We start from the raw sequence: 13065 nt of genomic DNA, 5'->3' as shown, positions 1-13065 counted from the left end.
CCACTACACCCTCTTCTCTCTCACTAACCAACTAACCCACTGTTCTGGACAGACAGCCCAGATAGCTGAGGTGTGTGCCCAGTACAGCGTGTTTGAACCTTAATTGGATATAAGCAAGAAAATAAGTTGAAATGAATTGAATGTAATGGTTTATGGTTAAACAAAATAACTCACAAAGTTGTAATAAGTTTTGCAAAGAAACTTAAAGTACTAAAAGCCACCGATAGCTTTAATAGAATGTAACACCTACTCCATACTAATGTTCTACTAATAAATGATTTGTTCTGGAGTGCTAGAGCTTTCGACTGGCTTTCGTGCTATCCTATCCTGACACATTTATTTACGGTTAGGTGCAAAAAACCGGTCTATCAAGCGACCGCAAACGCTCGGCCTCTTGAACAAGCCTCATGCTCAACTACAAAAGGAACATTTCACACCTTTGCCTTACAAATGCTTATACCAACATATAAAAAGCACATTAGTTGACGAGAACCGTGTGTATTCAGCAACATGTATTCTTGTATTACAAGGAACTGCCCGAGTCGTAGATAAACTGAATGTGCATTCCAAGCGTTGCCGGGGAAGAAAAAAAAACGTCTCGTGTTCCTCGTTTTTGCTTAACGATTCCTTGACAATTTTACAGTTCGCATCGTCCAAGTGGGTATCTCATGACCCCTAGATAGCGGGCATCTGCAGCATCTGAAGCAACAGAAGTCCACCTCATGGCTTCACTGGTCTATTATGTGTTTACCACAACGGCCTAAAACAGGTACGTCTGGTAGCACGTGGGTGCTGTGCACGCGCCAGGCGTGCCACGTGAGGGCCACCTGTTGATGTTCTGCAGCCGGGCTGTGCACATTTCATTGACACCTGTCACTCAAACAACAAAAGTCACAATGGATTTATTTTTTTTAAACTATTATTATATATGTCTTTGGCTTCTACGCAGTTCCCTTCGTTTTTTTCGTTATGTAGTTAATTGACTTCACGAAATAGTTTTGGATGAGCCTCGCAAAAGCAACGTGTTGTATCGGAACATCAAAGACATATTTAAGCAGATCTGCAATCAAGTGTCTGCTGAAAGAATAAGGATTCCAGCATCTGTTCGTGTTGCTCATACCCGAACTTGTTTTCGGCCTGTGAAGTGAGAGATGATGAACCTATTTTAGAATTTTTCTTTTGGAATATACATAAAGATTTAACTTACTCCTACAGATGCTTTTGACATTACTGGCGAGCAGAACTTGCCATGTTTTCATAGCCGTAATGGTTTTAACGGCTAAAAGATAATGGTAAGGTCAAAGGATGCAACTTTTATTCTTTTAGAATCTGTTCTCTTCGAGTCCTTTGAAATTAAATTATTTTATACCATGTCTTGCCAGAGAGCCAATCTATTATTTCTTAATTCTGCCACCACCACTGCACGTGCAAACTCTCGGCTGATACGTTTTGCACGCTGCAAACTCGTTTATTTCGCTCTCAGTTCTCCCGTTACCAATACACATTACGCTGCATGTGTATGTCGTAACCGCCTGGGGGTATAAACACCGGGGATAAGCAAAGTGTCTGCAAACCCTATGATTCCGACTTTGTTTGGCGAACCATCACAACAACCCCCACAAGCACTAGGCGGGAACACCGTGTGATTTAAGCCACGCGCAGCACGTGCTATGCGAAACCACTTACGACTTGGATAATCTCCAATCCGTACAGATGGTTGCCAGGTAGAGTCTCGAAAAACCGGATTGCTGATGAGATTTGCATGCGTCCAAGACCCGCAGCATACGACTTATTCATTATGTTAGTCAGCTTTGCTTGGCAGACATTTCTATTGACAAAAACTGTGAAGGAAATGATGTTTTTCCTTCACAACAATGGCTAAAAGATCCAATGCAGGTTTGATGTGTCTGCCATCTGTTTGAGTAAACAAAAAGTTTTAAAAAAATAATAAAAGCCACCAAAGGCGTTGGCGTGGGAGTCCGTTATCACTTTGTGTTACTAGGTATAGCGGCGATAATTATGTTTTAAGGTCTTCAAGCACAACATCTACATTACCCTTCCGCCTTATGGTCGTATAGGTAGTAGTATATCAAATAGAATATTATCAGGTCAAAGTTCGGAATGCATCTAATTTTATTAGACAGTTTTAAATACTGCCATGCTTGCCATTGGTGAGATATAAATCGGGTGTTGTTACCACAGTGTTGTTTTGTCTGGCTAGTAAAATTTATAATTTCATTTGAATTAATATATGTGCACCAGGTATTAATATTGAAGTTTTTACGGGATACTGATTTTTATTTGAAATTTTAACATACTTACCTGTGATATTTATACCTTTGCACAACTCTTTACACTGTGGTTTTTAAACTTATTTTAGAATATTTTGTATTGATATTTGTCATTCATTCTTCATTTCAGGTAAAAATTACCATATGTTTGACATCCAATAGCCGATGATTAATAAATCAATGTGCTCTAGTGGTGTCGTTAAACAAAGCAAACTCATTCCAGGTACTATTTCACTTGATGTGTCACTAAAAGTAGGATGACAATGTTTATGCGGCACTAGAATAATCAAAGATGCTTCTATGACATATCCAAAACTAGAAGCATAACCGCAACCCCCACCCCCATTTTCTGTCATTTCTTTAAAGGGTGAAGGGTTGTAGTATTTTCATATATGATGTATCTGTTGAATGACACGTCACATTAGCAACTATGACCAGATGTTAATATTGCCCTCCAGGGAATTTGATTTGGTAATATACACCTTATTTTAACACTTCAATGTAGTTATGTATGTTAGCTCTCTCTCTCTCTCTCTCTCTCTCTCTCTCTCTCTCTCTCTCTCTCTCTCTCTCCGTGTGTGTCTGTGTGTGTGTGTATATGTAGTGTGTGTGTGTGTGTGTGTGTGTGTGTGTGTGTCTGTGTCTATGTGTGTGTGTGTGTGTATGTGTCTGTGCGTGTGTCTGTATGTGTGTGTGTGTGTGTGTGTGTGTGAAGAAAATGCAGTACACACCCGGGATTTACTTTTCTTTGAACAAAAAAAGAAGGAAATATTTGTTTAAAGACACCTTAGCGACAAAACATGTTTAAACTACACCCATTTAGTATATATTAGAAATGGCTCACCTGAGATGCTTGGGACATAGGATCGAACCCCCTCGGTGCATCCATTCTCTGATTGATTGTTTTTTTCCCTAGCCCAACCAATGTACTGTAAACGACTGTGATATATGCTGTCCTGTCTGTGAGAAAGTGAATATAAAAGACCCCTTGCAGCTAACGAAGACAATGTAGCGACTTTTCTCTGAAGACTGTATGTCAGAATTAACAAATCCAACAGCCGATGGTTAATTAATTAATGTCCTTTAGCGATAACATTAAACAAACTGAAGAGGCATACATTGTCAGTATTGCTAGCAACGCGTGCATAGCGCATCTGACACTAAATGACTTCAGGACTGCAGCGATCATAGAGCACACACACTTGCTTCCCGACCAGATGCATTATTATATGCTATGTTGATTGGTTGTTTGCTCATTTTCCCGCTTATTATTAGGAGCACCGTAGATACATCCTAATAATAATTGGCTAAATTCAGGTTCGATAACTTGAACCAAACGGGAAATCGTGTATCAGTTAAATTATATTATAGATCCACAGGAACGATATCTGTCTAGTGGGGAGCGGGGAGGGGGGATTTTAGAAATATGTATTTATATAGAGTTCAAAAAACAACAACAACACAATGACAAGAACAAAGACAATCCGTAAATAACCTGGGCCCCGTTCCACGAAGCGATCTTAGCCCAAAGATCGCCGTAACTGCATAGCTAACATATGCACTTAAGGTGATCTTAGCCCTAAGATTACCTTAAGCGCATAGCTACTCTATGAACTTAAGTTGATCTTAGGGCTAAGATCGCTTCGTGGAACGGGGCCCTGGTATTAAATTTATTACTACATGCAATAGTATTAAAACGTGAATCGAAACAATAAATTCAAAACAATATAAAACTGAAATAAAAGACACCACACATATTCGCATAAATCTGTTAGGCCACCCTTTAAATGCTATGGTGATTTTATCAATAATAATCTATTGATGTCAGCCGGAATTCTTTTGGTGACGGGGACAAGGGTGACGTACTATGGACGATTTTAGTTATTTTAATGGTTTCTTTCAAAAGTCTTTCTTTTTTTTTCTTTTCTTTTTTTGGACTTGGTTATCTTAATGGTTTCTTTCAAAAGTCTATCACATGCTTAGTATTGTTTTGCACAATGTATCAGACATACACGTCTATAACATGACACTATATACTACAGTTTACAGCTTTAGGTGTTGTAATGTGTTTGTGTGTTGTTATTTTTTTTAATCTTTGGGTTTGATTTTTCTTCTTTTTTTTTTCTTTTTTTAGAATGGTAGGGTAACCATTTCCATTTCCTTCCCAATCGGATGTCCACGAATGGATATAAAGTGGACCTACTTATGGACAATGAATTTTGGTGATATGAGTATGTGGGGTTGTGGGTATGATCTGGCTAGCTTCATCACCAGAGAACTTTTCAAAATCCACGCCTGTCGTGGACACAATCTCTGATTTTGCAAGATCGGTTTCTCGCGATGTGGTATCCATACTGATAACGCGTGCTGCTCCCCACCTCGTTCTGGAATCCCACACCTGCAATCCTCCTGGACAATGGATGGATCTGAACACCTGCGTCCAGCATGTTTCCGAACATCTTGGTGATGCCCGTTTCACGATCGTACTGTGTGGTCCGTGCGTGCCGTGGGATGGGAGTCACAATCTCCAGTGCCCCGCAAACGAACGCTTTGACTTGGCGCTATGTGTGGCGATTTAAAAAGTGTTGCCGCAAAAAGGGAAACGGATGCATCAAATTCAACTATAATGCGACCCGCTTTGTTTCACCACCCCGAAAGAATAACAGAGAGCTATTTCTTCATCCGCAACTCGTTTCCAGTTCATCTCTTCTATTACATCCATACCTGTCTTCAAACACGTGTAATGGCTTCCGTATTTCCACTTTGACGACATGTGCTGGCCAAACACTGGTGTTTATAACGTTGTGTGCACACACAATTCACTAGTACACTTTTCTCCCGAGTTTGTCTAACCTTAAATTAAATGCATTGCACCTATGCGTTCGGTCGGAAGCGCTATTGTTGTGGAAACAAAGGGCATTAAGAAGAAAACTACCTATCCTAAGTTGTAGGCCTACCTTCTATGTCAAACATGGATGTTACGATTACCAGAGGTAAAGCGATTCCCTAGGTGTCTTACGAAGTTCATATTTGTGTCCTTGAGTTTCCACATGCAAGACCTGTAGGACAGTGTAAAAGATTCCTTACTACTGATAAGAAAGAGTGGTCCATGTGGCGGCAGCGAAGTTGTTCTCTCATTTTCTAGTGTCCAAATTCCCTTGTTAAGACACCTAACGGCAGCATGCCAACCACTGTGCTGGGGTGTCGTTAAATAGCCATAAGATAACCGTTCCTTTCCTTTCCCCGTATAAGATAAATATATTCACAGCTGAAACAAATAGTTCTGAAATGATCATTTCCAATCAGAATAAGTAACCTAATTATTGAACTCAATTTGTTTTGTGTTTTTTAAAATCCCGATAAAAGAGGCATTATGATCGTCCAGATCACTTATCATCACTCTTGAAGTTCTGAAGGTTTCAGTATGTATCTGGCTTGTTGATTCTTAAAACGTATGCACAAAATTGGTGGTTCCGTGTGTGTATCGGACTTTATACGTATATACTTTCAAAAGAAAGTGTGTTATCAGTCTTGATTTACGCGCCTTGGTTCATTCAAACTTATGTTTGTATCAGTCATAGTATTTCAAACGTGTGTTTGTTTGTTATTTCTGCCTTGGTTGTTTCAAGCTTTTTCTTATCAGAACTGGTTACTTTAAACATGTTATATGTGCCATGGATCGATCCCCGTCAGCGGGCCGATTGGGCTATGTCTCGATGCAGCCAGTGCACCACGACCGGTACATCAAAGGCCGTGGTACGTGCTATCCTGTCTGTGGGATGGTGTATATAAAATATTCCTTGCTACACATTCCCAGTCTGGAGCTCGACGCGGTAAGACGTGTTTGTTTCGCGTGTGCACACTGCACGTGCTTTCACGGCTCGACTTGGGGATCCTTCACTTCGTTGTTTTGTCAGCGAAGTGAAGTTTTCTACTGGGATGTATGCGGCCATTGGAACTGATTGTACGCTGGAACGCTTCTCGTTTCGACAGTCTGCACCACCAGGTTGGATTGTTTTTTAGCGAGATTCCTTGCCTCCACGTCATTTTCCCCGTCTGACTATGTTTTTTTTTTTTTTTCGTGACTCGTATGACGGTTGTTGTTCACGGTTCGCGTTTAGTCTCAACATGTCCAAGCCTGTCCTAGCAGCACTGGAAGATTGACCGCCCCACTCTAAGAAGAAATAGGAAGCGGGGTCGCCCCTACTATTCTTTTCTAGACTTTACTTTGTTTTGTCGTGATACCATCTCGTATCCTCTGGAGTCGGGCCCGTCCGCACCACTATACCAACCCATGACGACTGGACTATACCCTAGTCTGATTCTCTCTCTCGTTCTGACGGATCCGGCTTCTCAAGATCTGTATTTTAGCACAGCACTACACCTTCAACGTCTATTGACTGTCAATCGAGGGGTTTTCTTGACGGGATGCAACCCATCTCATCCCTACAAGCTGTGCACCCTAACGGCCTTAACGAGGCCACTCACGTGGACATATAGACCGGACTTTAAACTTTTAGACCTTCGTTCAAAAGTTGATGTCGAAATTACTTTCTTTTTTTAATATTATTAAATAGTCCGATCCTTTCTTCTTTCTCTTATTTATTTTTGGACTGTCCTTCTAAAATGCTCCAAATTAGATAAATATTCGACCGAGCAGTCAATTCTTTTTATTTTTGGCTTGCAACTTTTTTCTTTTTTAAAAAATCTATTAACTTTTTTACTAATTGCTATTTTCAAAATTCTGCCCATTTTCAACTCTACCCCTCCCCCCCCCCCCCCCCTCCATCCCGAGTCAGGCCACCGATCTTATTTAATTTCTTTTTGACCACCCGATCTAATCTAGCGACCAAATTTAATGAGTAGAAGTTTCTTTATTAATTATATTAATTAGAGGTGCGCATCAAAATTTTAAAGGCCCACTATTTAATTTTTGGATGTAAATTTCAAAATTGTCCGCTTAATTTTTTTCTGTCCCGGGACAAGCCCCTGGCTTTCCAGAGACAGGCCCCGGGACGGACATGCTCGAAACTCTAGTGGTATATGAGCATGTAAAAATTATTCGCACACGCCTTGCTACTAATGGAAACAGGTAGCGGGTTTCCTCTCTAAGACTGTATGTCAGAATTACCAAAAGTTTGACATCCAATAGCTGATGATTAACAAATCAATGTGCTCTAGTGGATTCGTTAAACAAAACAAACTTCTTCTGGTTGTTTCATACATTTCAAATATTTTTACCGGTACTGGAGATGCTAAAGAAATAACTGTGACATATTTGTCTCATCGGAAAATCCATGTATTGCTCTTACACGACAGGTACGTGTTCAGGAAATTTAGCAGGGAAGGAAGGGCAGAGGTCTAGACTGTGGCGAGCGAAGTTTATAGGTGGTGGAGTCATGCTGCTCAGAAAATATATTGAAAAAGAAAACGAGCAGAAGGGGGTTTCGACCCCCCCGACCCCGCGCCGCACACGCGCCTGCATGCATATGAATACGAGACAGGGGAGCCTCCCCCTGCATAAAAGGGAGCCCGACGCCTATGCGGCTGCATGAATAGTTGTTACTGGTAGTAATTGTTGAAAAGACGGTCTCATGGTCATTGGACACTTCTCAATGGAGTTGTCTCCCTTGTACAAACCCCGCACTTAAAACGTGAACTTTCATGTCGTCCAATCGTTTCTGTGCTCTTATACTTTAACCCGATTTTCTCGACCAACCAGAACGACCAAATGAGCTGTCCGGATTTTCCAAAAAAAAACAACCCACCCCAAAACTGTCGTCCCATATCCCATATCCGGAATTACGAAAGTTATATTAAATATACTACACTATTAACCTTTGACCTTTTATAATTTATTTATACAAAAATTCTCTATATTACAGACGTTTGGCGACACTTACAACCAGAATGCCCATGATTACAACATATCTCAAAGATATATAAACAGGCGCGTGTGTAGGAAATCATGCAATGTGCGAGGCGGTCTAGACTGCTAAGCGAAGTTTTAGGGGGTTCGAGTCATGATCCCCAAGAACAAAAAAAAACAAAAAATCCTAACCCTAACCCTAACCCGAACGGGCACACGAGCCTGATAAATGCAGAACTACTCATTCAAGTAATGCATTCTATTAAGTTTGTTTTTGTAGAGCAGTGATAATGTTTAGAATGGCCATGCTGGTTTTGGACGCGCCAAACAGCAGTGGCGTACGGAGCAACATTTTTGCCGGACGATTGCGAAGCACCTAGAAGACATACATGGCTTCATCTCATATTTATCTAAATAAACTTTGAAAATAATAGCTAAAATCAACAAACATACCAACCGTGTCACATAAACACACACATACATAAGCATGTACACACGACGGTGACCATACACCCGAGTTACATAATATTCAAAACACATAATTCGAGAGGGTTCCATTCTGTTTTCAATGTTCTATTTTCTGGAAGATGACAGATAGGGCCTATCAGAATAAACATGGTTCCTTCATTTCAATGAAATGTTTGCAGTCGCTTGTCAGTATTGTATATTTGCTTAAGCAGCCACCTGTCATTATTCTTTCACATCAAGTTATATATATAGTACAGATAAATAAATAGATAAATAAATAAATGCCTTTAATGAACCAATTCACGATTCTTGTTCAGGTGATTACTTGACACAGCTTCACAGTAATTTATTCTTGGTGTCACCTTTAATTACATAATTAAATAATTACTATTAAAGTATGTCTTGTAAAACAAAAATAACAAAAAAACAACACAGAAAAAAACAACAAACAATTAAAACGATATTGGTAGTATGGGATTTTGAAAACTGTTCAAGCACGTCTGTCGTGGGCACAAACTCCAGATAACTTCGCCAGAGAATTCAGTCCAAGACAGGTAAAAAACGATATCATTATTGCCAGTTATTTATGTTAATTGTTAATTATAAATTTCTAATAAAATAAAAGTGAAATATTTACATACCTCTCGAGGTTTTTAGGCGGCAATAAAAAGTCACGTGCAAAACGTGTCGTATGTCGTAAAAATTCCAGAAACGGCGTGAACTCGCGTGAGTGACAGCTCGCCACTTACTTCCTGGATTTTAAGGAGGAAAGTCGACAGTAAATCATTTAACCATCATTAAGAAAAACATCAGTCAAAAAGGCATCAGTAACAGGCACCATACTGACTTGAGCACCGATTCGCGTGTCTCCGTCATAGACTGGTGAACGTCAACAAGTGGTTAATTGCCTCGGATGACGTTACGCTGCACGCGGAGTTTGCCGCCAGCAGATACCGATAGGCGCAAATGTATGTACCAGTCTTGGAAACTGAATAGCGACGCAGCTAAATTAATTTTGCCCACAGAAGATGCGAAACATATGCGGTCTACATCTGTGATTGCCAGACAAGTATTTAACTCTCAGTGGAGGAAAAATGAAATAAGCGATTTAACAAATCATGTTCGAAAGTCGACGGGAGAAGACGTTCCACTCCGCAGAGAGGTCTGTTAACGCTGTGTTAAAGAGACGACGTCTACGTTATCATAATAGTGCAGATTGCTTCGGCAACTGGATGGTGGTGGTGGTGGTGGTTGTGGTGATGATGATTATGATGATAAGAATTGTAGTTTTTATTATGGTGGACGTGATGATGATAGTGGTGGTGCTGGTGAACGTGGTAATGATGATAATGTGATGATGTGACACTAGCAGTGATCATGATGGCAATAGTAGTAGTAGTAGTAGCGGTGGTGTGATAATGATGTCATATTTGTTTTGATATTTTTCCTTTGGATTATGAAGATTGTGGTGGTGGTTGTCATGATGATAATGGCGGTGGTAGTGGTGTTTATGGTGGCGGTTGTTACGATGGTAATGGTAGTTGTTGTGGTGGTGATTATAATTAAGTTCAGCCAGCTGTTTTTCGCTTAAACGTATGCAAACTATTTTGACTGGTTCCCGCAGTGGTCATCTGAGAGAGAGAGAGAGAGAGAGAGAGAGAGAGAGAGAGAGAGAGAGAGAGAGAGAGAGAGAGAGAGAGAGAGAGAGAGAGAGAGAGAGACCCTCGTCCGAACCAGGCTTTTGATGTATCAGTCGGGGCATGTGTATACTGTTCTACCTATGGCAGAGTGCTTTTTTTTAATCCTTGCTGTAGTGGCATCAGGTTTCCTCTCTGTCAATCAAGTGTCACAACAAGCCTTTTTCTAGCCTCAACCAGTGCCCCATGACTTGTACATCATATACCGTGGTATGTGCTGTCCTGTCTGCGGGAAAGTACATATAAAAGGTCCCTTGCTACTAATTGAAAAATGTGTAACAATCACCAAGTGTTTGACATCCGTTAGCCGATGGTTAATTAATCACTGCTCTGGTGATGTCAGTAAACAAAACAATACATTTTCCGTGCTAGAGTGTCGTTAAAGGTACATTCATTCATTAAATAAATATATTTCTACTTTTTGTTCGTCGGAATAAAAAAAGTTTAATAAGATCCACTATTGGATGTCATCCATTTGGTAATTTTGACATAGTCTTAGAGAGGAAACCCACTACATTTTTTCCATTAGTGACAAGGGATCTTTTATATGTACCATCCCACAGACAGGATAGCACATACCACACCACGACCTTTGATATACCAGTAGTGCTGTACTAGAAGGAACGAGAAATAGCTCAATGGGCCCACCTACAGGAATCGATCCTAGATCGTCCGCGCATGAAGCGAGCGCTTTACCACTGGGCTACACCCCGTCATAGCTGGAGTAACCTCTAGCCCTCCCCTTATTGATGTGTTGAAGCGTTGGTACTGGTTAAACAACAAGTACGTTTAATGTCATGACTGGACTTGACAATATTCTAACTAAAGCTCTGTGGCATCAGATTTTGGGGGAAAAAAATGTATTTTAGACACAGTAGCTGGCTACCATTTGGTCGTCGACGATTGCCGATGTATTACACACAGTCCTCTCTAGCCCTTCCCTACAACATATCAACAAGGGGAGGGCTAGAAGTGACTCGAGCTAGGCTACGTACCGCCCCTAGCCGGAGTTAAGTCATCGACTGTACAGTCGGTCTGGATGTTTGGCCTGGGTATCTGCGATGTAATCGGCAGATTTAACAATATTATTGTGGATATTTCTAGACCAGTTCTTCTAAATGCAACCACTGTCCGTATGTGTAGATAAAGAACATATGGGCATGCAGGTGCGCAAACAGCGCTGTATTTCCGCGTTGTTTGGTTTTCTCCGGAACTCGTTTCACCGATATCTTTCGGGAGCGGTTTATCTCTGTTTTGTGTTTTTGTTGTGTGTGTGTGTTTTTTTTTTTTCCTTCTTCTGTACATTTAAAAAATATTGTTATTGTTAATTCCGCTTAAAAACTTGTGTGGTTTATCAGTATTATTTTAAAAGATGATATATTTTTCCACAGGTGTAATTATTGACATATTTCTTACATGATAACCAACATTTTTTTTTTTACTTGTTTATTGGTTGTAATAGTTTTGTTTTTCTTCAGATGTACAACTTCAGGGTAATTCGTTTTTGATGGGCGTGATAGCACCTCTATATTCAATTCAAATTACAAATATATAATTTTGAAAGGAACATGCCGTCATAAGCGTACAAGACAGGGGTGGGGGGGGGGGGGAGAGCAACTGCCCCCTTAGTGATGGAGCAAAACCTCAAATTCGAGCAAAAATTATACAGATATTCAGGTAAAATGTGCTAACGTGAGATCTTTTTACCATGTATTTCCATCATTCTACCCTCAAAATTATTGTAATCCATGTAAAAATGCGCAGTGATTCCTTTTTAACCCTATATAGCTGTTTGGTAGTAATGGTATTATAAATATATTTTGTTATCCAGATTCGAGCATTTTTGTTTAATACGGTCAAAAACCATCCTGCTCCCCTACAAAAATGGGAGCCCGTACGCCTATTTGTGCGATAGACGTTGAATGGGTTGCATCGCGCGCCAATTTAAAACTAAGTAATACTTAAAGAAAATTCTCTTCTTAACCGTTTAAGGAGTTTTAGACGGTTAATTACTCAGTTGCCGAACCCCCCCCCCCAACCCCCCCCCGTAGTGTATTACTGGTGTGAGACCCTATGTAACATTTATTCAATGATTCTGATGACGTAAAACACAATAAATGGAGCATGGCAGACGCCGTGTTTGTGTCCTTTCATTTTCAATGCACGTACTGTTCATGCTGTCAGAAGCACTTTAATTCACACCTGCAAGTAGTTAAAGCAAGAGTAAGTCATTAATATCAAAAGTTACTTGAAATGAATCATGGATGGCATTGTAGGAAGCGCGCCAGTTATGAATTGGCAGGCGAACGATCTTGCTGCAGCTAGGCAGGAATTCATTGACCACGTGACATTTGTTTTTGAAGGACCTCTTAGTGACAAAAACGAAGCACAAAAATGCAATTACCTCATGCTTTGGGTCTGATCCAAAGGTCGTGAGATATACAAACCTTCACTATGACTGAAGAACAAAAGAAAGTTCTAGATCAGTATTATAGACGTTTCAAAGCACGTGCCATTCCGAAGACAAACCGTATCTTTTCTAGATATAAGTTTCAATCGAAGATACAAACAGATGAAACCTTTAAATGCTTTGTCACAGATTTAAAGCTGCTAGCTCGTGATTGTGGTTACCATGATTGTGACGAAATGATTCGAGACCGCATAGTGTTTGGTATCCTTCTTCAAAAATACGAGAAAAGTTATTCAGTGAAGGTTCAGACCTAACCTTACAGAGAGCTAT

Source organism: Gigantopelta aegis, chromosome 4 (genome assembly GCF_016097555.1).
Source record: "Gigantopelta aegis isolate Gae_Host chromosome 4, Gae_host_genome, whole genome shotgun sequence".
Lineage (NCBI taxonomy): Eukaryota > Metazoa > Mollusca > Gastropoda > Neomphalida > Peltospiridae > Gigantopelta > Gigantopelta aegis.
The sequence above is the reverse complement of the archived record's forward strand: the minus strand, read 5'-3'. Positions refer to the sequence as shown.